The sequence below is a fragment of the Mya arenaria genome, chromosome 16 (assembly GCF_026914265.1).
Source record: "Mya arenaria isolate MELC-2E11 chromosome 16, ASM2691426v1".
Taxonomy (NCBI): Eukaryota; Metazoa; Mollusca; class Bivalvia; order Myida; family Myidae; genus Mya; species Mya arenaria.
Genome location: NC_069137.1, coordinates 18,891,211 through 18,917,698, shown reverse-complemented (window position 1 = coordinate 18,917,698; position 26,488 = coordinate 18,891,211). Strand labels below are relative to the sequence as shown.

The 26,488-nt window shown below is 33.2% G+C and overlaps 1 long non-coding RNA gene across 1 annotated transcript; it reads right to left on the bottom strand.

Annotated features, from left to right (window-relative positions):
- Nucleotides 1-117: 117 nt before the first annotated feature.
- On the bottom strand, nucleotides 118-26,488 carry LOC128221358 (uncharacterized). Its single transcript, XR_008258980.1, has 6 exons — nucleotides 26,433-26,488; nucleotides 26,087-26,131; nucleotides 22,052-22,069; nucleotides 3,170-3,211; nucleotides 274-315; nucleotides 118-160 (listed from the first exon to the last, which is right to left on the bottom strand). It is a non-coding gene; the product is annotated as an uncharacterized LOC128221358 (long non-coding RNA).

Here is a 26,488-nt window from a genome sequence, read left to right as displayed (position 1 = left end):
TTCCTGCCTGAAACGAAATCATTTAAAAGTTATTATAACATAATTACAACGTAACACTCATCAGATTAGCCGAGACACCTTATGTTGTAAAAAAAGCCATAACACGTAAATCATTTACCTCAATTTTTCATCCTTCATATCTTTAATAGTTTCTTCCTGCCTGAAACGAAATCATTTAAAAGTTATTATAACCTAATTACAACGTAACATTGATCAGATTAGCCGAGACACCTTATGTTGTAAAAAAAGCCATAACAAATAAAAATCATTTACCTCAATTTTTCATCCTTCATATCTTTAATAATTTCTTCCTGCCTGAAACGAAATCATTTAAAAGTTATTATAACATAATTACAACGTAGCATTCATCAGATTAGCCGAGACACCTTATGTTGAACCAAGAAGTATTCCAACACGTTTGGGAAATGTAGAATAAATAGTTAAATACAAAAACGTTATTTTCGAGACAAACCAATGTTCAAGCCTATTTCACATAATATTAAATAATGACAAATAACGTATGAAATGTTTGACTTTTTGTAAATTTGATTATAAACAGTCTCTATATTAACACATTGGTTTTCCTCGCTTTGAAAATAGTTTCCTACATTTAGAAAAATAATTCAGCACCAATTAACTACCTTAAGATATATTCAAGTGCTCTTTTTAGGAAAACCTTTTCCTATATATGTCGTGTTCGACGAATTATTCGAGTTAAAACATAGAGTTTAGTTCAAGACAAGAAGATCAAAGGCAGTATCTGTTCGTGTGCATATTAACATCACCAATGACCACAATTATATGTGTAGATATAGACATAAATGTCACTTCATCAAACCGGCCGCAACTAGGGGGTTGTCATAGGAGTTGTTGTCATGGATGAACCTTATTTATAAATAATAGATTTTGTATATTTTACTGCTGGGCATCAGTTTGGCATACATAGTAAACAAATAATGTAATGTAAATGAGGTCTCATGTTGGTAGATTTTTCTAGTTTTCGATAAAGGAGTCTTGTTTCTATAAATGTTTGTTCAACACGTTTGAGTTTTAATGATTTCAAGCATTTTCTATTCTTTTTGGCTAAAATTCGATAAGAATTGACGAAGATATATTTATCGTAAATCCAGTAATATTAGAAAAAAATATGTACCTAGCTTTACGGTAACTCGTATGTTTCTCGCAAGACCTGTTGAAATGTATTGGTCAATTGTACAGGATTGCATGTAAGTTACATTGATATGCAGTTTACTGCTTTTACTCGAAATTATAGGCGCGAAACTAGAACTATAATTATGTGCTAGACATACAATCTGGAACACGACACTGAACTCATCTGTGAGCACAATTTAGGTTCTTGAGTTGCATATTTATTACGGCATGTATCCGTTCCTGGTTGGATAAGACGGGTGGCACGTTGACGTAATGGCGAGCACGCACAGCGAGGGGGTCGCCATTGCTACCAGAGCAACAGACGGTCTGCACTGAGTCATACCCATTGACAACGCCAACGCTACAAAGGCCAGATCAAATTAACGCGCTTGGGAACAGCGGACTGGCAGACTCTCGGCACTTGACGACATAATTCGTTAGTATACAGGCAGACGGCCGATACTGATCGGCACCATGCCGTGGGTATTCGAGGTTCACCGAACATTGACTCCCGAAATTTGGATAGTGTCGTGATTTTCGGCATACAACTCAGAAGTGCTTCATATACTGATGGCCTATTTCTACTCCACACCACAATTAATATACGTAATTGTTTCAGTAATATGCATGTAGTACTCTTGATAAATGATTAAGAAAAGTTAAATGAATAATAACAACGTTTTGATTGTTTCTTATCACTATTCTTAGTCCTTTGCAAATACAAAGATATTTGCAAAAGTTTAACAAGATTTATTGTGTCTTGGCAAGTTGTATTCATTAGTTATCATCAAACATTGGCTATCCTGCTGTTACAGATGATCGTGTTGTCATCAGTAGAATAGCGGTGCTTCTCGTATTATTTGGCTTACAGCATCATTCTTTGTGGATATTAATACCGGTAGTAAATGCATAGTATGTCAAATACCTCGCTTCGATTGTGTCGGGATTCCAGTTATGACGCTGCCTAGGTATGGGCTTTGTTGAGATTCCTCAAACATTTGTACATTAATATCCAGAGAGAGCCTTTTAAAACATATCCCATCCCGACCCATTAGTACCGTAAATGGTGTTAATGAAACTCTCTCCACAATTGCTTAACTTTGGATTACTTTGAACCAGCTTATGAGTATCCTCAGCGTCGGCCGCGTATGCCAACGTCCTTGAGTATTACAACTATTGCGACGTGAAGCATACTGTCGGATGATGCTGAATTTGCAAGCCTTGGTACGATTAGCTTTGATACTGACTCAAAATGTGTTGCAATGGTTATTGTAAAATTAATGCGATAAGTGATATAGGTCACGTTTTAAATCCATTTTGCGGTATATTGGGACCATACTTCGAGGCGTTTATGACTAAAGTTAAGTGCTCATTTACTAGTTTATTAAATCATTGTCCCTTTCATACTTTAAGTTACACATAGCTTTGTCAAGTTCATTAGGCTGTACATAGCGATATATGCCAACATATTATGAGTGATCGAGTGAATTTAAAACGAGTTATTCCTTATCGTTGATTAAAAAAATAACATTTGTGAAGGTAACTCGGGGATTATTGAGTTATGAATTAATATCGTTTGACATTGTTCGTAAAAACGCCTTTTTCAAACTCTCAGCCCAGTTTAGACCTTTCCTTCCTATTGTCAATTGATGTATGTCTGCCTCACCGCTGCATTTTGTTTTGTTTGGACAGGGTCAATGCTTTTTTTGTAAGAAGGGATTGTAACGTTGTATGCGGTCAGTTTATCGTGGTGTGTTTTTAACATCAGTAAATCAAGTATACCTACATTATTATATTATAATAATGACTTAACTATTTAAACTCTCAGTAAATGATGTACTTCAAACTTAAGAATATTTATCACAAGTCTACCAGAGTTGTAAAAGTATCTACCATACCACATCTTATTGAACATAAAATGGCATTGCAAAATATGTTATAGATGTACACTTGTCATTCATACAAGGGAAATGCTATACTGTCAGATACTACTTATCATAAAACTACAAACACTCACCTTTGATGACGTTCTTCCATCTTTGAGTTTTCATCCTGCAATCTAAAATTGTAACCTCATTTATCAAACATGTATAGGTTAGTGACCACCTATTTGTTTATATAAAACGGTTAACAAATGCAAAGTTATATAAATCATGTTAATTTCTAAGCCATTGGATTTGGTAAATACTTGAAATTTGCTAATTAAATGGTTCATCTCGTAACAATATTTTTGTTTGCAACGTGAATGATCAAATTTGTTTCATGTTGAAACCTATTAACTTTATAATATTATAATATAAATTATATGTGCATATATGAACTATATGTGTATATGTATGCCAAATGTAGATGTTTTCTTATACAGTAGCATAAAAGAACTCATGTAGGTTCATGCTTTTCGGTCGAATTTTGGTGAAGAGTGGTAGTTAATATCCATTTAAACTTTCGCTTTTATCGAAACAGAATTGCATTACTTCTCGTTGTTAAGACCATTTCTCTGTAAAAATCACTACTAGTAAATGGTAATAGATTCGAGGAGCAATATAAGTACTATTTTAAGTTCATGCCTTTCTGTGGTATATATGGAAAGAGTGGTGGTTGATATTTGGAGTAACTCACTGTTTAAACAGTCCGTTATTTAAAACACTTTATCTCGTATTTTAGCGCGCCTGTCCGTAAAAACCAAAAGTAACGCAAACATGCAAGGTGGAAAATATGTATTATCTTTTTGACAATTCGTTAGCATTTGGCCTGTTTCTAAATTAAACATTAACAAATTAATCGTTATTTTCTATAATCTAATATTTGTTACATTTTGAAGTTCGTGAGCACTCACAACAAATAGTTCATCTGTTTGAAAGTCACTTGTAAACATATAGGGTTTGAGGCTCACACGATGATATATACTTCTCGACACAAATAACAAATACAATATGTAAATGAGGATCTAGACCTTTTGGTAGGCGATTTTCACGTGTTAAAAAACAGTATTCAGTACTCGGGTTGGTGGTTTACGTTAGAAATTAACCAATGCATCATAAGAGTATTTGTTTTATTGTAATTATTACGTTAACAATGGGTTTAAAGTAATATTAAAACTTCAGCAATATCTTGCGATGACGTTAAAACATATACTTGACGTGTGTCCTGTATATTGCATACGACAAAGGTCTTTCATTGATGCAAAAGAAGATTGTCTTGATAATAGTATAGTTTTGATCAATTTCTTAACAGTTTGATGATAACGAATATGATCTTATTATGATAATTGGTTCGATCAAGTTCGTAAATACTAGTATTGAAACATATGTTGTCATTTTTACATTTTCCTAAAGAACTTTATATATATATATATATATATATATATATATATATATATATATATATATATATATATATATATATATATATATATCTACTTAGGGCATTAAGGAGACCGTATGTATTTTACGGCATTAAGGAGACAATTTGTATATTTTTTGTCTTATACTTTATTTTGCTTTTTTGTTGATAATTTAGTATTGAAATGATCATTTATTATGTGTACAAGATTTAGGCTTCTTAATTTAATTAACAAAAAATATACGTATTTTGCGGTCTCCTTAATAATTTGTAAGTATGTTGCAGGTTTTAAGGGGACCGGTATATATGTCGAAGGGTTTATGGAGACCAGTGTATATATAATATTATTTTTGAGGCATTAAGGGGACCATCCATATTTTATGGCATTAGGGGGACAAATTATATATATCTTACTTTTGACAGTGAAGGCTCCCGTAACCTTAAGAGACAACTTTGTAATAGTATTTTTATATAATTGTGTGTAATAAATCCACAAACATTGACCGGTCGAAACGGGAGGACTGCAAATTTCATAGGATATTCATCAGAAATCTTTTACAGACCATCTCATTCATTAAATGAAATTCAGCTTCAGTCACTTGGTATGTGTACCGTTTGATCAACAAAAAATATAATGGCCAAGGGCGGATCCAGGAATTGTCGTTAGAAGGGGGCGTTACTAAGGGGCGTTTGCAGGAGGATTGAGGGTTACTCAATCAATATTTTTTAACAATTTGTAGTCGGAAATGATGCATTATGTGCGTATTTATTTTCTTCTCATATATTGACACAAAAAGTAAACTTGGACGATTTTAAAGGCAGCGCACGCCGATTGCGCCCCATTCTCAATCCGCTAGTGAATGGTGACTTAATATTTGATATATTATGGTTAAATAGAACTTTCAGTTGAATTATATAGAAACTGTCAATTCTAAATACAAGTTCTATGCTTGTAAAAACAATAAAAGTTTTGTCTGCACAGGAATGTGTCTGTTAACGCTTGAACAGTTAGCTCATGATTAAAGAACATTGTTCATTGGGTTCATTGTGACCCATGGAAGTTTTTTTTATTAAATTCCAACTTCCCCTTAAATTTTACTTGCATAAAACTTTAACCTAAGTCAATCAGGGGCCATAACTTGTATTATGGAGTTATGTAACCTCATTGGCTGATGGTCCTGAACAATTGTGTGAAGTATTAAGTCAATTGAATGAAGGGTATAGAACGCCTTAACCAATAGGCTACGGAGACGGTTTTAATGCATGTACTCAATTGCAGATTCAGGGGGGGGGTCGGTCCCAGCGCGCGCGCCGTCCCCACCCCTTTGAATCGTCCGTTTATAATACGTTCTCAGTCAATATCGGGAAAAAATACAATATTAAGATAAAAATGCACTATTTCGGACTATAAATTAGGGGAGTCTTACCCCCACCCCGGTCCAACATTTTAAGCCATTCAATTTCTGTTCTGAGGGAGGGGCGGATGTGGAAAGATTAAGCCCATGAGTTTCACGTACCCCTTCTTAAGTCAATTCCTGGATCTGCCACTGATATCTGTAATCAGATTTGTTGTTTCATAATGTTATAGTTCCTTTAAACAGTTTAACCCTTTTATGGCATCAAAATAAACAGACGCATGTTCAGTAAAAACATACTCTGTATACAACGTTCTCGTAGTCCAGAGCGATGATGCTATGCATTATATTTATCATCATCTGACTGACTGAGTAACTGCCAAAACTTTTTCCGTTTAAAGAGACTCTCTCATGTTTTGGCACCAAACATATTTTTGTTCTCGTAATGCATCTGAAAACACTTACATGTATACTTATTTTACTCCTTGGTACTGAAATTGCAGAAATAATAGTAACCAGGTTGATTTTATTTTATACTTCAATTGCATTTTTAAAAAAACGATTAAGGTATTAAAAATTAATCTTGTTCAAATTGGGAGCAAGCACATGGGGGTGCAGATAACACATAGAATAAAAAACGGATCGCTTATCCACTCGCCCACAGGGACTCATACTAAGGTGTTGAATATTTTAACCTTAATGGAAGTTATTGGTTTATCACGTGATTATGTCAATCAACTGATTGTGCAACAGCCTTTTGTTGAATCGGGTTAGTAACGCATGTCAAAATTTTGGACTTCAAAGACTATATTTTAGCACATATCAACATTTATTGAAGGGTTTCAGCCATCAATAGCTTGGCTTTAACACTTGGTTTGATTCGCCATACTTTATTTCGTAATAACAATCTATAAAATCCAAGTAAAAGATGCATTTTCAAAACACTTAACGCTTCGCTTATATTCACTCAAAAACTCATGTTCGAAAGATTTAAAAAAGTATGTCATAATCATATGCTCTTTAGCGGCTGAGCTTCTTAATATTTAAATCTCTTATAAATTTGCCAAATAAAATTCAACATGGGTCAACAATTATAACAAATAACGTATTTTATGTATTGCAACATATTTATAAAAAGATAAAGTCAATTAAATCAAATGACCATTTTCAATGCACTTTCTGTCTCGCGGAAAGTGGACATTTCATCTTACTCCAACAAGTGTGGGGTATGGTTGATTCTCTTCGTGACTGAAATCAACTTTTTTAAACACTTGGTGCATTTCAAATCTAGTCCATATAAACAGCCCCTTCAGATTCTTTGACGATTGCATTTCCATGGGAGATCACTGCGTATGATAAACATACAAGTGTTGTTTAGCCACACTGTGGTTTCAATTATGTCAGGGGCGTAGCTACCCCTCTATTCATGTGAATTCATGAGCTGGGGGGTTCAGGGGCGTGCCCCCTCAGAAAATTTTGAAAACCATGGTGCAATCTAGTGCATTATTTAGTACTAGAAAATAACCAGTTTTAGATTCATTTAGTCAAGTTCGCATACTGCAACTTTGGTTGATTTTTTTTGTCAGAATCATGTGGATTCAGCCGCGTATTCACGTATAGGCGGCTACACGCCTGTATGATGTGCATATGAATGTATAATTTGGTTTAAATGATGCATAATTAATGTAACACCTCCTTGCTGCTACACCAATAGAAACTTCATGGGATGTTAATAGTAAAAGAACTAGCACTGACGTTCCCATTTTTGTCTGAGTCATTTAATTAACAGATAACAAATTACAATGTTTGTTACAAATTTGTTTTGACTTCTTTAATGAATTATATAAACACATTGTACAAAGATATCATGACATATTTTAAACAATAAGTATGGTTTTCAATTAAACAGTATGCTAGCTTTAAAGATTTAGGCAAACCATTGGAATTTTACGGCGGTCTTAAAAGGTGTATTTAAAGCTGCAATCTCACCGATTGATCGTTTTGACTACCGGTACTCTTTTATTGTTTGTCAATAAATGGAGTATTTTTTGCAGAAATGTCTAGACCCAATTTTAAGTGATATAAGACTGCTGAAAAAAGATCAGATAGCAGTTCATCATATTTATGTTAAAAAAATGATGTTTTATGACTAAAAGCATTACGAACAATCACTAAAAGCATTACAAACAATTTAATGTAAATTACTTTTTCGGCAGTTTTACCAAACATTTTTGATTGGTTCTATTGTGAATTATCTAATATGACTGAATTAAAGGAATGATAACCAAATCAGCCGATTTTGAGACAATTTTGTGTCTAAACTGACAATCTGTAAGAGTGCAGCTTTAAGTTTTGATCTAAAGCTTCATATACACATTGTTATATTGTCAATAACTGTTTAAAAGGTCTCATGTACTAAATAAGATAATAATTTTCATAATATCTAAAATTGATTAAAATAAATAAAGTACCATTATACCTATTTCTTAATAGTGCCGTTTCTCATCTGACAATATCATTCAAAGCCATCATTTCAACTATGAATTTATTATTAACTTTCAACTTTTCTATAGCATATGCAACAAAATATACCAAAATTACAAGCCATGAACAATATGATTGTTCAACTTGCATTATCTTTGACCTTTTGATATGACCATTTTCCAGTTTTGTTTATTTGTAAGTTGTGCCCTGAAGAATAAAGTATGACTGTATGAATCAAAAACAAGCAATAAAAACACTAAAAATATACCCCAATCCCTGTAATTTCTAATACAGTAGTAAAATCAAGCAATTAAACATTTAGAGCTGCACTCTCACAGATATACCGTTTCCACCCTTTTTTTGTCTTCGAATGAGCAAGTTTTTGCGTAATTATCTGCAAACCAATGATAAAAGATTGCTGACAAAAGATCAGATCGCAGATTTCATATTTCCGTTCGAAAATTAATGTTACTAACGGTTTAAGAAAAGTGCATAAAAAATATAAATGTTTTAACTTAAAAAGAAAAATCTGGGATTTAATTTTTCGCAAAAATTGGATGGTTCCAATCCAAGACATAAAATGAAAAAAGTTGTCAAAACATCCAAAGTGTGAGAGTGCAGCTTTAACGTTTGAAAGTAACTCTGTTTGCCTCGTGCCCCTAAACAGGGTTTAATTATATTATATGCCCAGTGGGCTTGTCCCTGTATATTTGATTGTATGATTGCAGTAATGGATACTGGTCTAATTATCTTTTGACAATTTTTCACCAATTTTAAAGAATGAGAAAACATATTAACCTCATATAACGCTGTACAATTTAATCTCATTCATTAGGTTGAGAAAAATTCCCTCAAAATATTAATTGTGGAGACATATCTTATTTAAATACATACAGGAAATGGCGACATCATTTACCCTTTAGTATGAAAAAGGCAGTTTTTGAATAGCGGTTTTTTATTTAAGCATCTCAATTCATAGTATGTATGAAGTTTCAAAGGAAACCAAATCATTGTAACGATTGTTTTCAAAATAGATTCACACTCTTGATAAACTTCTTTTCCTAGTTTCAACTTTTGAGACTTTTTAATGAGCCTGCACCTTCCCCCTCTTATGCAGTGGCTTCAAGCAATAAAGCTACCAGCTCAAGTTGCACAGCTGGTGAACAAGACTGCTGATAGTCGGCAAACTGCACACTTGATGCCATAATAAATCATGTCCATCGACTTCCAGAATGAAAAAAATGACAGCAGCACAGAATTGATTTCAATTGGACCTCTGTACTTTCATCACCTTGTTGTAGTCAAAGACTATGTCTTAGTGTGCAGTGCGGGATCTTGAGAAGCTTTCTGCTCGTCTGATGAAGTAAGTTTGGCAGAGTGAGACACTCCTATCTACTCATATGGCTAGACAACTGTGATCTATGTCTTCTTGTGTGTGCCCAACCATCACCTGAAGAGAATTTAGAGGAAGTTAGTGCTTGATTACAAGTCAATGTGACAAAACAAGGTCTTTCATTTATGCCACCAAGAACTAGTATTCCAAGTTTCATAACTCGTATGTTAACTCAAAGCAATTGAGCAGAAACTGTTTGGTAATTAATTTTAAGTCACTGCTTCCACTTATACTGCAAGTAATATTGAACGTGAACCGACTGACCCAAATGCAATTCTAAATAATTTTTATGTGCAGAAACTTTAATCCTATTGACACAAAAGTAATCCAATTGTATGTCTTCACAAAACATTCTACAACAATATTTGTCAATTTAACTCAAAGATTTATTATTGTTTTTTAGTCAGACAAACACAGGGATGGCCCTATATCGCTCACTTGATTTGAGAAAGGATTCTAACTTAGTTATTGTTTGAACACTTACTGAACACTTTTGGTCTGACTTTATTATGCAGCTGGTGAAAATATTAAAAGTCCCTTAATAATGGGCTTACAAAAACATGAAAAAATGTATTTGTTTAACAAATTACAAAGGGCCATAACTCTTACAATATTTAAGTTTGTATTGAGCAGAATAAAAGGCTTTGCCTAAAATACAACCTTAAAACTATATTTACAAGTAAAACAAAAAAAAACTACAAATATGTTTTTAGTATCTGGTTTTTGAGAGTGAATGATCAGAAGAAAACATCACACATTCACAATCATATTAAATAATAATTTAGTTTTTTTTAAAATTATATTATATTTCAAAAACACTGCAAAAGACAAGACACTTACGTTTCAATTTCTTGATTTAATACAGTGATGATTATCAATTCTTATGAAGGGAGATGGGTCTTACACTCTAACCAGTGCAACTTGCATGTTCTTAGTCGCTCAGTTATGACCTTTCTTAAAATTCTCCTCTTGATCTGAGCCACGCCAAAATGATGGGAGATGCTTTTGTTTTTCCATCAGAATGTATAGCACCTCTGTGTTTCTGTTTGTTTCCTGAAATAGTAAAAGTTGATTAATAATAATAACAATAATAATAATCAGTGACTTTTATTGAAATTATTTTCACCGATTGTGCCTTGCACATTGGGGAACAAAGTTGACTTCTGAGGAGAATATTTTTCCATATAGACATATAGCAAAAAATAGCTCCGCACCCTGGAGCAATGTTTTTTATAAATCAATATCCAGTGAAGAAAATTCATACAGGGTATTGAAACATATTTTGCTTCAAATGAAGACTTTTAACAAAGATAACTAGCTCTTCATCATATTAAATAAAATTAACACAGTCTATGCCGCACACGGAGCCCCGCATTTGATCTTTTACCAAAGTTTGATTGAGAGTTTAGTTTCACATCGACAAGTCTTTACAGGTCTATTAAAGCTGCACTCTCACAGATTAAACATTTTGAAAAAGGTTATATTTTTTATCTTAGAATGAACCAATGTATGCGATTTTGTGATGACAAAAAATGTGTTTGAATTCCCGTCAAACATGTCCGAACCAAATTCAAACTATGGATAATCACTGTCATTCACGATGAAATTCAGCACTTCTTGCCCAGTATATATATACCCTTACTTTAAGCAGAAGTCAAATTAAAACAAACACATTTGTCTGAAATTTAATCAAACTTTAAATGGTAGTAGGATTGTCATTTGTTCACGTAATTTTCAAGAATCAGGAAGTGGGGAACATTATAAAGCCATTTAACAATACAAACAAGACGATTTTCTATTGAATGTACAATAGTAGTACCGGGGTAATATGCAAATAGTTGTTATCTCAAGAAAAGGACACCAAGACCAGTTCATTTACCAGTAGCATCTGACAGTCAATAATGGTTCTGAGTTTAAAGAGCATAATTTTCATTTTATTGTTTGTTTAATCATTATTATATTTAACACCAGTTGTGAAGAAGGAGTTATCATTATATAAGATTATATTATCTGGCAGTGGTTGAAAATGTAAAGTGAGACCAGTTTTTTACCTGTTATTGAACAAACTGTTATGTTGGCAGGACTGTCCTCCTCAGCAATGCAAGAACAGCAATGACTGGCTGGCACTCTGTAAAATGACGATTAAAACATTTTGTCCAATTAAAACTGTCCCTTTCTAAACAATCAATCAGCAATATATATAAATGAGCTGCGCCATGTGGAAATGTATCTTGGGAAGTTTCCATTCCATGTAATGATGTCATAAAGATGAGCAGAAGACATTACTTACTATGCAGTAAAAGTTCTTACTTTAACAGTAAAGATATCTTTTTTTGAGAAAATTTATCAAAGTGAGCTCTTTTATGTCATGTTTCTAAGTCTTGTACACATCTATGTTACATATATAAATAATAAACAGGAATAAAATGAGGAGTTGTGTACACACTTATTCCTCCTTATGTACTGTGTAACTCAAGAAAAACAATCCATAATTCTAGTAAATCTCTAGAATTCCCTTACTTTTCTCGCTGTACAAAAATGAACGAGGAGTTGCAAACAAGCAGGACCATAAAACTTTTGCTATTTAAACTGTACAGCAACAGCAATTTAAAGACAGTGATACTCATTGATGGAATAGGCACTTAGACAGCTACATTTTCTGAGAAATGAAGATCAGACTAAATTCTCCAGAGATAATTTATAGATTTATTTGAAATAAAGAACATGTTACAGTGTTTGTGTTAAACTTGCTACTTAACCCTGATTTAACAAAATCATTACCTTCAAATTGGTGATAAAATAAAAACAAATATACCTTATTAAACACTGTTTACTATCACATCTGTACCCCCCCCCCCCCATTCTTACATACTTAAGCGGCTGTTACCAAAGTAAAGAATGAAAGGTCCACAAGACCAATTATAAACCATGAACCATGAGAATCCTGTTTACTAATTTGATTTTAAATCACCCAAAAGGCTTTCTACACATAATGGTTCCTTAATTTAAATCTAGTCTCCAAAGGTGTCACAGTTGTGATTTCATTGAAAGACTTGAGATACGTTATTTAAAAAAATGACGACAGGAAAGCTTAAACGCAGAAATCTGGCCGGGTATATGAGCCTGGAAATAAATACGCAAAAGCTCACCATGCTGCTAAGGAGTCTTATATAATTCCCGGCCCCAGTTCAGCTGGAGATTCCACACGGCTGGAAAACCGGCCCGGTGCACCCAAGCTTCACCATCGGCAGTATCTGCAAGAGGAGGGTGTAAATCTGGGAAAACGCATTTATAATCAATTTGCGAAAGTTCTTATCCGTCATAAGTAGAGAACATGTATGTGGCTTATAGAACATCTGAAATTAAGTTTAATGAAGGAGACTAAGTTCGGTCTGGGATCTAAACCTTGATTTTGATGCTGAAATTGTAAGGGCCGAATTCAGAACATCCACTCTCACTCACACTCCAACCACATTCCCATAAGGGACACTCAAATGATCACTTGAGTGGAATATGGGGAGTGACACTCAAGTGATCTGTTCGTATTCACACGCCTCGCTAACACTCCACTTCATCAAGTGAGCAATACAGTATATAATTATTCACGTATGTTTACATGATCATATCGGATTATCTGTTTGACTATGGTGATGTTTACATTATAAATTGTAAACATATGTTTATTTGAGATTTGAGTACCTTATTGTTAGTGATGGCAACAAACAAATGATAATAAGTGTTATTCTAAAACTGATATTTTCATTTTAAAACAATTGGTTAATAAAAATAAACGTTTTGGGTTGTAAATAACTGTTGCAAAATACGTTTAAATGCATGTTTTTTGTTGTCATTGTTGTTGCTGTTTTAAATATGTAGCTGTTTTCCATTGTATCACGTAATTTAAATATGTATTCATATATAATCTTGCTTTTGTATTCTACATAAAGCGGTCTTGGGCGTTTGAAAATAATATATGGAAGTTGAAAAAAATTGAAGTTGAAAAAATAGCAGATGGATAGAATTAGCGAATGAATCTACTTCTTATGGGGAAATAACACCTCGGAGTGAAAAACAACTCAAGAAATGTAGGGGAAAATGGATGAAGATGACGATAATAATAATAATAATGATGATGTTGATGATGATATGGTGGTGTTGGTGTTGGTGGTGCTGCTGCTGGTGTTGGTGGTGCTGCTGCTGATGATGATGAAAATAATAATAATAATAATAATAATAATAATAATAATAATAATAATAATAATAATAATAATAATAATAATAATAATAATAATAATAGCAATAATAGTAATAATAATCCAGCTGAATGTAGGCTGGAAAATACATATCAATTCCCTTACCACGCTATGAAATGGCCTATCGGCGTCAAGTTAGCAGCCTGGCAGCCTGGCGGCCTAGCCGCCTCATGTGACTAGCGGCCTAACATTGTTTCCTATTCCAAAGCATTTTATATGCGTTCTTTTCTAAAACAATGATAAATTAAATGTCCTTTTCATAAATCAACATCCTTTAGCGAATATCAGCATTTCCCCCTTTTCATGGGCTGCTGGATGAGTTTTGGGGATTTTTAGGCCGCTAGGCCACCAGGCCGCCAAGTTCACGCCGCAAGACCGCTCAAGCGTGATGTATTTTGCATAGGAAAACAATTATTTTAGCATTGTTTTAGAAGAAAACTCATATAAATATGCGCTGAAGTAGAAAACAATTTAAGGCCGCTAATGTACGACTAAAAACATTGATTTATCTTAGTTTCCATTTAAACCATTGAACCTTGAAATAGATAACAAATTTAGGCCGCTAGTCCGTCAACCTCACGCCGCTAGGCCGCTAACTTCATGCCGCTAGGATGCTAACTTCACGTACCTTTAGCTGCCTGTCTTTGCAGCCATTGATGAATTGCAAACATCAACATTGCTGGAAGTTCAAGATCATTGCGAGACAAAACAAATATATGATAGGCGCATCCTTTTGAATTTGTTTTGTTTATAGATGGCCACATTATTTATTGAATGAACATGTACTTCAATGGATTATCCCGGTCTCTTAAATATTGTCTGGGAACGAGCATGTCCCTTATTTGTTCCAAATATTTGATATATTTCATATTTTCTACTTGCCATGTACTTTTTTCACATACACTCATTCAATTCCTATTCACAACCAATCCTCGAGGGCAGTTCATGTGGCCTAGCCGGGCACTCACAAATGTCCCACTCACGCAGAACACTCGAGTCTCACTCACACCTGTGAATACGGATATACCTTTCACTCGAAAATATCTCGACCGGTATGTGATTACAGAGGATTAACTCATTGAGTGTGAGTGAGAGTGATTGTTCTGAATTCGGCCCTATGTTTTGTTCAAATGAAGTATAAACTTACAGTGAGTACAGAGATATCTTGAAGTCCAGATTTATCGCTTACCCTAAGTTCGTAGGGCTACAATTGAGAGCTTTTCTGTAAATTGGAGGAACTGTCCCCATGAGCCTATTGTCTGTTAGGGGAATGGTGGCTTAGGTGATTGGTGGTACCACTCTGCATTTCTTATCCACACAAAACACAGTGTATCTGAAAATGACAGAGAATGGCCATGCACTTATGAACGCTATGCTAGAAATACGCCGTTATGAGAGTATCAGATGACATTTCCACACAGAAATTGTGAGGCCTCCAATACAGCAGTACTGACATCAGTGACGAAAACATATATATCTGTCATGGAGCTATGCTGGTTCTGTGGCGTCAAAACCACTGCAACTGGGCAATTCACTAGAAACATCTTTTCAGAAAAAAGAAACAACCAATACTGTGTAGCCTTTGTCACCCAGTGAACACCCAGAGCATCTAGTTACTTTGAGCATCTATTTACTTAGAAGTAGCCACATTAAGATCTCAAATTAACAAAAAAGTGTATCCGTAAGCGTTCAAATACTGAACGAAGTGCAACTTTAAGGGGGGCTGTGAGCAAATATTGTCAAGGGCAGAAATCTCGCAGAAGTTTGAAAAAGATTATGCAAAGCTCTAGCTTGATGATTTTGGCCCAATTTCAAATTGTTACTCAGTAACACGGCGGCGTAAATTTAATCTAACATCAATATAGTTACACAGGAAAATAAGAAATAGCTTTAAACTCTCTAACATTCATGGCAGAGTGTCTGATGACGGTCCAGTATGCCAAAAGGATGGAGAATATGTGAAGCATGCACATACACACCTTTACAGCCCAACATTTGGTTATGGTTTCACAGTTATTCATTTACACAAACTCACAATCAATCAATCAATCAATCAATGCACACCCACCTGGAAAGGTACGACATCCTTTGGAAGAGATGAATCTTGCAGTCTGGTAGACGGTTGCTGACTTAACCTTATTGTCCCAAGCAGCAACTGCAATTAGATAAACATGTTGATGTTCGCACTAAAACAAAGCTTAGTATTGAGTTAAATTAAACATGCAGCCTGTTGTCTGGGGTAACATCTAAATCCCCAAATGGATGATCTGATCCCAGCCAACAGATCAGCGAAACACGAATTGTATTGCGTGTCCGGGGGGTGGGGGTCCCAAGGATATATCTTGACGCAACTTACCATAGCCGCCTTGCGTTTTTGTTCACAAAGCCGGTACACACAGTTCATTCTCAGTTTGCATGTTGTGTACTGAAAAGTTCCAGCTTTCCATGACACTCGCAATAAACCTATCCATGAATTAAAACAAATTAACAAATAACTACCAGGTAATTATGGAAAAATAAATGTCATTTTTTACTTGATTGATAAATACAACTTATATTGCAGTCAAACTGGATAAAATATCTGAAAAATGTGTCCTGTTCCAAAAAGTGTGTTTTGAAGTTGCAGACAATAGTCCAAAGACCAAGAATTTAAGTGTTTAGACAGGGGCAGGCAAATCTTAAAAAAATGTCAAAATTTTAAAATTAAAATAAAACTAAAATTGTACAAACCTTATATAAATCATGTGTACACTTGAAAATTGAAAAACAAGGATACAATGTACACATAATCAAACGCTACCTGAGAGAATCATTTTTTTTCAAGAACTACTTGAAGGGGTACTGTGACCCGCAAGCATTTCGTTGTGGGCGGACACCTTTAAACCTCTTTCCCGCACATAAATCAAACACATCTTATGTTTTGTCAGTGCCGGTTTTGATGACCAGTATAAATCTAAAAGCAGTTTTTTGCCAATATTTACCCAAATGATTTGGATGAATGCTTAACAAGAAAGTGCAGTGTACCCAATCAAATAAAGTATTTAGTGTTCCAGAAATAATGAGCAATCTGAAATCTGACCCCTTACATTCCTTAAATATTCACAAAGAGTTAAGTTCAAATTTAAGCAACATAAATCACATTCAAGCAGAATAATTTTAAGCAAAAATGAGCATGAAAATAGAAACCAACTGAATTGTATTTTCAAATGTTCCATCCGTGTTTGTTTGTTATCTTTTTATGATTCAAATGGTAAAAATATGGTGCAAATGTGAGAAGCTCTGAAGAAGAAAACTGATATTTTAATAGAAATAGTGATGAAATCACTGACATTATGTTTACTTAGCATCTAAAGCAACAGACCAACCAGACCTACCAGTATGCTAATCTATATTTAACTGCTAAATTTTAAAAACCCTAGAGATACAGATAAGATCTGTGGCGCAGTTGTTTACATTGTGTGATTAAAATTAAATTTTTGGTGGTGATTAGTATAAATCCAAGATTTGTTCTCAGAAGATCAGCAATAATGTTTTTTCTTTGTCTCAATGAAAAATGTAATGTTCAAGTTCATAAGCGCTGTTTAATCTGAGAATTTCCCTTGGTGTGAACCGCTTACTGTGTCCAAGTTATCCAAGCTGGATCTAAGACATTACTACAATATGGGCAATTCGCTCTGCCATTTTTATAGATAATTGTGTATTCCAAAGGTATTCTTTTGGTACATTGAACTCACAACAATATTTGAACTCCTGACGTCCAGCACCACTGTCAGATTATCTAATCCAACCACTATGCCATTGCATGCTCTTTACTGAATGAAAGATAAATGAATACTCACAATTTTGAACAGTATTTTTTTGGTCACAGATAGCAACCTTTTAACCCCACTTTAACCTGTCTTCCCTATTTGGCAAACAGAGAATTTTTAGAAAATTTGTTATCTGATGATCCTGTAAATTTTGTGTGGATAGACTAAATACTGTTCGAATTTAGCAAATCAAAACTAACATTTTGGGTTTATTCAGTGTAGACCCTAAAATATCAATTTTGATTTATAAGTATGTCGGTTTGTTCAAAAGCTCAGTACAGTTTACTTTACTTGTTAAGTTATCCAATTTCTGTAAATAAATGTTACTAAACTTGACAATAAAATACTGTAGGGGGGCGTGTCGTAAAGTTAAGAAAAAAAACAAATAATGCAACAGTCAATTGCAGCATGGGCCCCCAAGGTCCTGCTAATAGCGGGGACTTAGACTTTCCGTCCAGCCAATCCCAGGTAAAATTCCCGCTCTGCACAGACAAACAGCTGGTAAAAGCCCTGTCAAATGAATTATGGTCATTTCGTAACCGCTCATTGTTGGTCATTTCGTAACCATTGTGTTAGTCAATTCGTAACCGTTAAGAAATCGAATGGTCATATCTTAACCGTTGACTCCTACAATTATGAGGAATTAGTTTAATACCATTTGAATTTACAAAATAAGTTTACTGTTAGTATAAAACATAAAAATAACAACATAAACAAAGTTAAATATAGTAGTTGTATTCCTTCTTTATTCCTAATAGTGTAGTGCGATTTGCCAATAAACTCTGAAACTATGACAAATAGAAACATTCACACTAGCTATTTTTTTATGTTGCGAAGGAAATATTATAAGTAGGCTGAATATTAAATGTAATAATTTTTTAATTCAGAGATGTTCTACCATTGAGAGGAATTGTGACCTTAAACCAATATTTTTTAAATATATAGACCATATAACTTTAGAATTTCATTTTTTTTAAATTGCATAGAAGTATTGTAAAATGTAGTAAGTTTGCCGAATGAGAGTATGCGCTTTTTATATGCTTATTGCATTAAAAATGTGCCAATATGTTTAATTTTGTATCTTGTTATTGGAAATTAATACATTGGAAACTCACTAAACCGGACAAGGTCCGGACTGGGCAAAATTTCCGGTTTAGTGGGGATTCGATGTACGGAGTAAGTTTACTCAATATATTAACTGAGTTAACCTTTAAAGGCTTTTGTCCTCTAGGGACTGTGAGTTCAATTGTCCGACTTTAGACGGAGGTTGAGACATGATTAAAGCACTTGCAAAAGTGATAAGCATAATTAAACATTTCTGCGTTTTTATAACCATCTTTTTTCCAAGTCTTGAAATAAAACAACTCTCGTAATTTAATGCTTGTTTAGTATGTTTGATAGTTTAATTAAAGCACCGCTCTAATTTGATTCAATCATAGAAGTCTTTAGATAAAACAACACTTCAAAATGATCACTAAAAAACCGTTTCTAGTTCTTTATTTTCTGCAACAAACAAATAAATGTTTTAATAAATTTTCTTTTCACAAGTTTGATTATCGTTTGATTATCGCGCGACAGTCAATCCACAGCGCAATCATCATTATCGATTATCGTGTTAACACAACATCACAGGTGTAATATTTAACGACGTACCGGCTGTGAAAACAAAATGACACGTGATTCGCGAATTCCTAATACACAGAATTATTTTGACATGTTTGAACAAAACGTCTGGTTTTGTAAGGTAAAATTACGTTGACAACTAACAATTTTTCTCGATTTTTTGTCCGGTATCCGGAATTCCGGGGTTCAGGTTTTGTAGGGATTTTTTTACATTGAAAATAGAAGGGGAAAACCGGGACTTGTTAAAATTCCAGTATCCCGAGGATTCCGGTTTTGTGGAGATCCGGTTTAGTGAGTTTCCACTGTACCATAACTAATAATTTTAGGCTGTTTTTTGTCGGTTTCGGATATAAAGTATGCAGAATATGGAGAAAAGAACAGAACAAAATTTTGTTCGTTTTAAACAATTCAAACAAATATAGTCAATGAAATAGGTCAAGAATGATCATTTATGTAAACGTAATTTTACTCAAAAATACATCGCGATCAGTCTTAAATTATTGTTTATAAGTAAGCAAAATGTAAGAAAATAATTAACATATTTTGGTAGTATAACAAATCATTTCTAATTTACCATGATATATATCTAATAACTATTGAGTAACATAAATTATTGGCTTGTTACTAGTGAGAATTTGAGTAATGTCTCCCAATTGGTGTCTTGGTTGCTGTGCCATATACATCCAGGTTCGAACAATACACTTAACGAGGTGCTAAGTGTACTATTTATCACCTTGTTAAATGGTGGTTACCATATGAGCAATTGATTTATTGATGGTTACGAATTGACTAACAAAGTGGTTACAAAATAACCAAGATTCAGCAGTTACGAAATGGTAAGGTTACGAAATGACCAGATCCCCGTCAAATGCCCCTGGGGGCATCGTAGGTTAGGCCCATTCCCTGTTTTCAGCGCAAAAACAATAACACTGCATTCACTCAGCACTGTCGGTCCACCTGGAACGTAAAAACATGGCCCATTTCCCCTGCTATCCCTGGTATAAACAAGACCTGCCTGGGGGCCATGGTTACAATTGACTGGTGCATAACTGTGGCAGAATAAGGGAAATATTTTATTGTTGCATTTATTATCAAATATGAAAATTTAAGACACGTGCAAAAAGACACAATACGAATTGGTGATAGTGTTCGTTCTGTTCTGCTATTCAAAGGTGATGAGAATGACTAATGACATGACATTGACAAACAAAATGTAAGGCAATTGTATCATTTCGTCTTTTATTTATTAAAATCTGAGATGTTAAGGGAGCAAATCCCTTTTTAGATTGGAACATACCAAATAATAATAAGCGACGATGTAGTGGTAAACCAAGTTTGCTAGAAATCAATCGAGTTTCTCCAAAATACAAGCAAAAATTACACCGGATGTTGATACTAGTGATTTAGTTTCCGATGAACAAAATCCGGATAAATCATTTGCTTTTCATCCAAAGGGTGGACGATTTATACTACTGTACAAAAGTCATAAAAATAAACGAAAAAAACGTTGAATATGTATTTTAAACACTTACCAAGTTACCATTCTCTTTCCGTAAGAGATGAACGCCATACTGCATAATTGCACGGAGATGGTACCACGGAGATACCCGAAAATTTCCGTTATATTCCGGAAAGTTAAATTTCTGTATACTTGAAAATTTGGATGCTGATGGTACACGAACTATCGAATTTCCTTATTTCTGTTTTTTATGGAATGAAACTTCGGGATAATATACAATAGGCTTTAAATAAAGTAAAACAAATAAAAAATGCTTAGTATATAGCTATTTTTGAACAAAATTATGATTTTTTCCCTGGTCGCCTTAATAGCTATTTTTATGGATACACAAATATACACACACAAAAGTTTAAGAATATTTTTTTTGATATTTAAAGATAATAAGATTTAAAACAATGAAATGATCTCGTAAATAAACATTCAAGCTTATCAACTTACTATCAATGGACATTTTAATGACATTTGATACATCAAATCTGGACTGAAAATATTAAGGAGACCAATTTTTGTCGCCTTAATCCAGCGGTCCTCATAATGCCTAGATTAATATATATATATATGGTCACCTTAATATCTGTAGTAGATATATATGAGGACAAACTTACACTAGCGTTATAATTTATAAGTTGTCATTTCAGACAAGTGGAATGTGTATGATGTACTGTTGACCTACATGACCATATACAAGATATGTTGTATGTTATTTATCCTGAACATGTATGTTAGATACATGTTTTCAATTATAAAGACACAGTAAAGGTAACAGAAAATCCTACTGTTTGTTTCGTTTTATTAACTGTACCACATAAAGGTGTAAACATTAACAAGAACAAGGTAACGATTTACCCAACGTTTTTCAAGAAAAACATAAACAATACAGTGTGGATATGAAGAATTTATTTTCTACATGAGTAACGAAACTGAAGGTTGTTTATTTTCCGTCCTCAACATATATGTAAGATTCATCTTAAAACGTGTTAAGATAGAGTACAAATGAAAGAAATCCTAAATTATAACACCATGTGCTCTTTCAAGTCTCTAGAAGTTTAAATTTCAAAACTCATTTATACAATATGGGATGAAATTTGAACGTCTTCATTTGAGGAAACAACTATACATACCGTTTCAATTTCTGGCTCCTGAAAAAAAGATAAACATATCCATCAATATTTAAACGAGTGGCGTGTATATGATGATCAGGTGATGTACACTGACATAAAGGTTGGGTGCTAGTTTTATAGATATTTGTAAACGAGCGTTTACAGTTAGGGATAAAGCGATAGTTGAGAAGTTTCCAGGCTCTGTTGTTCATCTCTGGCATGGCTCGATAAAAATCGAATACGCTCCATAAAGAGTATTGTAACATAAATTTTATGTTGATAGCTAGAATTGTTAAGGCTGAAATTTGCACATAAAAGTTAAGATTATGCCATAATTTGAAAATCGATTTATTTGGGATGGTTAGGAATAATAAAAGGACAACATTTACATGTCTTATAAATGCTGAATTTAAAGCTGTTTATATTATGTTTTGTTTAGTTGAAGCGCAAATATGTCATTATATTTGCATTTTATATGTTTGTATTTAGAGAAGATTGATCTCATTTTCATGATGTCTACCAAAGTTATTTATTCTTCATCGAATCGTTTAAACAGTTATATGAAACTGATCGTAATAAACTAAGTTTACCTATCACATGCTATGATTTGTTTACGGCTAGTATTCCCTCACGTATTTTCGTAAGTATGTACTATTGCATTGCTATCATTTTATTGGTTAGAAAAGCAACACTCTTCATGTTTGTTAACAACAACATATTCTATCATTTTTGTTGATAATTAAAACGTATTTGAATACAGTAGTACATTTCCTATCTAAGTCTTAAGAGATAATGTAGTCTTTGGTCTTGATTTCGTGAAAAAACTTTTGTTCGGTACTTAATGAGAAACAGGAAATGGCATCATGAACATATATCATTTATGGCGTAATATTACCGAAAATAAAGACAACATGTAAAATAATTCAGATATTCTACAACACCTTGTTATAGCATTCTATGAGATTACAGTCGAAGGGTTATGATGTATGTTCTACAGTGTTATATTGGCCATTGAATACTTCTGTTCCTTCTAAATTATAATTTATCTTGAGTAAGTTTCCTTTTACTTACAGTTTAAATTTCATCTGACTTATGTAAATTGGAGAATAAGATCAAAACATTTCCTGGTAGTATGTACGTGTATATCAAATCAATAATTTTGTTATATTATCATAGAATGAAAAAAAATATGTTTGAATGAAGGCCAAAAAGTGATTTTTCTCATAAAGTAGGAACATATGTGTAAAATAATTAAGTTTAAAATAAGACAATGCTCACTCATATATGTGTGTATGTGAACTCCATAATCGTTACCTCTTGATAATACGATTTCAGACAAGTAAATTATAATATAAACACTGTTTATCATGATCATTAGTTTGCTGATTCATATGCTTGTCGTGAAAGTTTTTTTGCAACATTCAAAGTATTTAGTTTCTTACAGAAACATTTTAATAATTAATAACAGTGAATCAGCAAAAATACTACAAACACCACTAACACTTGTCATATTTAAATAGTTCATGTGTCTTTTAACATGTTAACTTATTATGTTTGAGCAATATGTGTACTTATTATGAGTAATAATTTGGCTCCATATGACTCGAATGAGAGAATGTTCGATTCTTTTGGGATGGGTAACTGATAGTAAAGTTCGCAATGTATAATATATTATAACGTAAAATAGTGGCTGGAAACGTCATTCACAAGAATATAAAAAGTGATATCCTAAGATCATTTTGTATGCTACTAACGATTCACTTATAAACAATGAACTTTGGTTTTGGATTTCAAGCAATAATTTAATAATACATTGTTTCACTATCAACAACTTATACGAATGAGTTGTTATCTTAAGTAAATAATAAATAATAATTAATAAAATCAAGGTATTGCATGTCAATAATCCAAGTGCTATTGTTTATATCACCCATTGAAATAAATAATATCAATTAAACAATGGATACCTGTCAAAATGGCCGCTAAACAGCAATTTAAACAAAATCGCCGCGGAATTCTTTGTTTTACCCTACTACTACCGTTAAAAGAATGGGTACAATGTATGTTCAATAGCGTTACTATGAAAAAACTATGAATTTTAATTCGAACCATCATTTATTCAAAACAGTTATACCTTCTCAAAGAAAATGATTGATTGTTTCGATAAAAAGTGGCCGCGGTTATTCATATCATAAATATAGATGTAAAAATTGTTCGAAAACGTTTTGGACGTCATCTGTCGAACTTCAGAGAGAGTGTAGCTTAAAGATGTCATGCCTATCGTAGGAATTGATAATATTTTCTACACAATTTAAATAAAGAGAGTTGATTTATTGTAATATTTATATGAAACACTATAGAAAACTCATATATATCCAATGTTCAACTCTTTCGTTCGTTTTCATATGTACAGGTTTCTGCAGAACTTAACTCAATTACCGTTAAAAGGGAATAAGATGGTATATTTTAGATCGGTGACATTTATTGATATATATTTAGCAAGCTAGTGTCTAGCTTGTAATAATTCATGAAAAGACATTCGCATGTAAGACAACGCTTAAAATATTCAATACGTAAATAATATATTGACCTTTTTCAAAAAGCAACACCAAATTTATTCGGAAAAAAATATATATATCACACAATTATCAAGATTTATCTAAGACCAATCACTAAATAAACAATATATATTAAACAACTATTACTTATTTGACACGATAGGTAGACACTCCCGGTACCAATACCAGACAACTGATTAAAATATATGCCAAAAATCGGCCAATATCGCCCATACTTGGCCAATATCAACCAAACTCGGTCAATATGAGTTTACTCCGTTTTGATTGACTACAATACTTGCCCTTTTCTATGATTTGAGAAATGGACCATCTCCATTATCTGTCGAAACTCGCCTAATATGAGAAATATTGTGGAAATTATTTTAAAGGTAGCCATTTTGTTTTCCGTTTTTCCGACTGTTTTGATAATTGTTTGCTTCGTTTAAACCTATTTGGAATTACTAGCCTATTAAAAAATCCAACCACATTGTACGTTTTTATATTTGTATTTAACCCGTTGGTGGATTTTACGACTATTATGTTTTTGTACACCAACAAAATGGACGACGAAGCTGAAGAATTTGACTTTTTGGCAAAATATTTACGAAATAAAAACGAAAACATATGCTTCCTAAGTCTGTACAGCATTATTTATAAGTATATGCAATGCCACTAAAGTATGCATTTTAATATCAGCAAAGTCAAGACTAGAAAAGCAAACACCATGAATGAATAAGCGATAAAAAGCCTTCAATTATAATTTTTAGGTAAGTTTTTAAAATGTTTTTAACCAAAATGTATAATCATACATAATTATAGATTTATATTTATACTTTTATATAGTTAATTAATAAAAAAAATATATCAATAATTAAGTGGTGTCATATTGGCCGAGTTATTTGTCCTTGGTCAGCTGAATTTGCATTCGCCCTTTCGGTCTAAGGCAAATACAGCTAACTTCGGACAAATAACTGGGCCAATATGAAATCACCTAATAACATTATAATGCAAACCTGTAAGCTAAAATAATATAAAATAATCTTTACGTTTATATATTCAGTTATAAGTAATTATACCTAGCTTGTATTGGCATGTACATAGAAAGCAGTCGGAGTGATACAACGTATGACTGATATTTTTTATCTTCATCGTTGCGGAACATTTCGATATTTGACTCTTTTACAACAAGCATTTTATTTCAACTCTTCTTGAATCAAAAGCAACTGTTGAAGGATCATCCTTTCAGATAGAAATACCAATTGATGTTGATGTTGATGTTGATGTTGATTGTCACTCAAAACAACAAGACACGATCACGTTTTTAAATTTTGATGAACTATTAAGGCACCTTCAGTTTCAAGATTAATAATTGTTCGTGTATGACCTGAATAAGTATGATAGACGTTCAATGTGACCCTTGATTTAACTGGGTGTTTGTTTATACACATTATGAAAACAGCCGGTATAATCAAAGTTAAATGCAGCAAAATATACATACAAAGGAACGTCTCCACCGCTTGCCATTTTAGTCACAAATGTTGACCTGCAATTAATAAGCATTACATTGAATTTTGTTTGATTAAGATATTAATGCGACATCTTTTGCTTTTAGCGAAAATAATATTTACTTGAAAGGTTTTGTAAACTTGTTCTTATTTTGAATAATAAAGAGGTAATATCATGAATTTACGCTCCAAGTACAACATTTGGGTTAGTGCTTACATTTAAAGACCATCACAACCTCAACAAAAATGTCAACATAAACAACACTACAACCACAAACAACAACAACAACAATACCTACCACTGCACCACACAAAATAAATAACAATAAAGTTTGTTACCTGTCCTAAAGCAACTTGTTGGCGAGCAGAGCAAATCAATCGTAAAAATTGGTGTC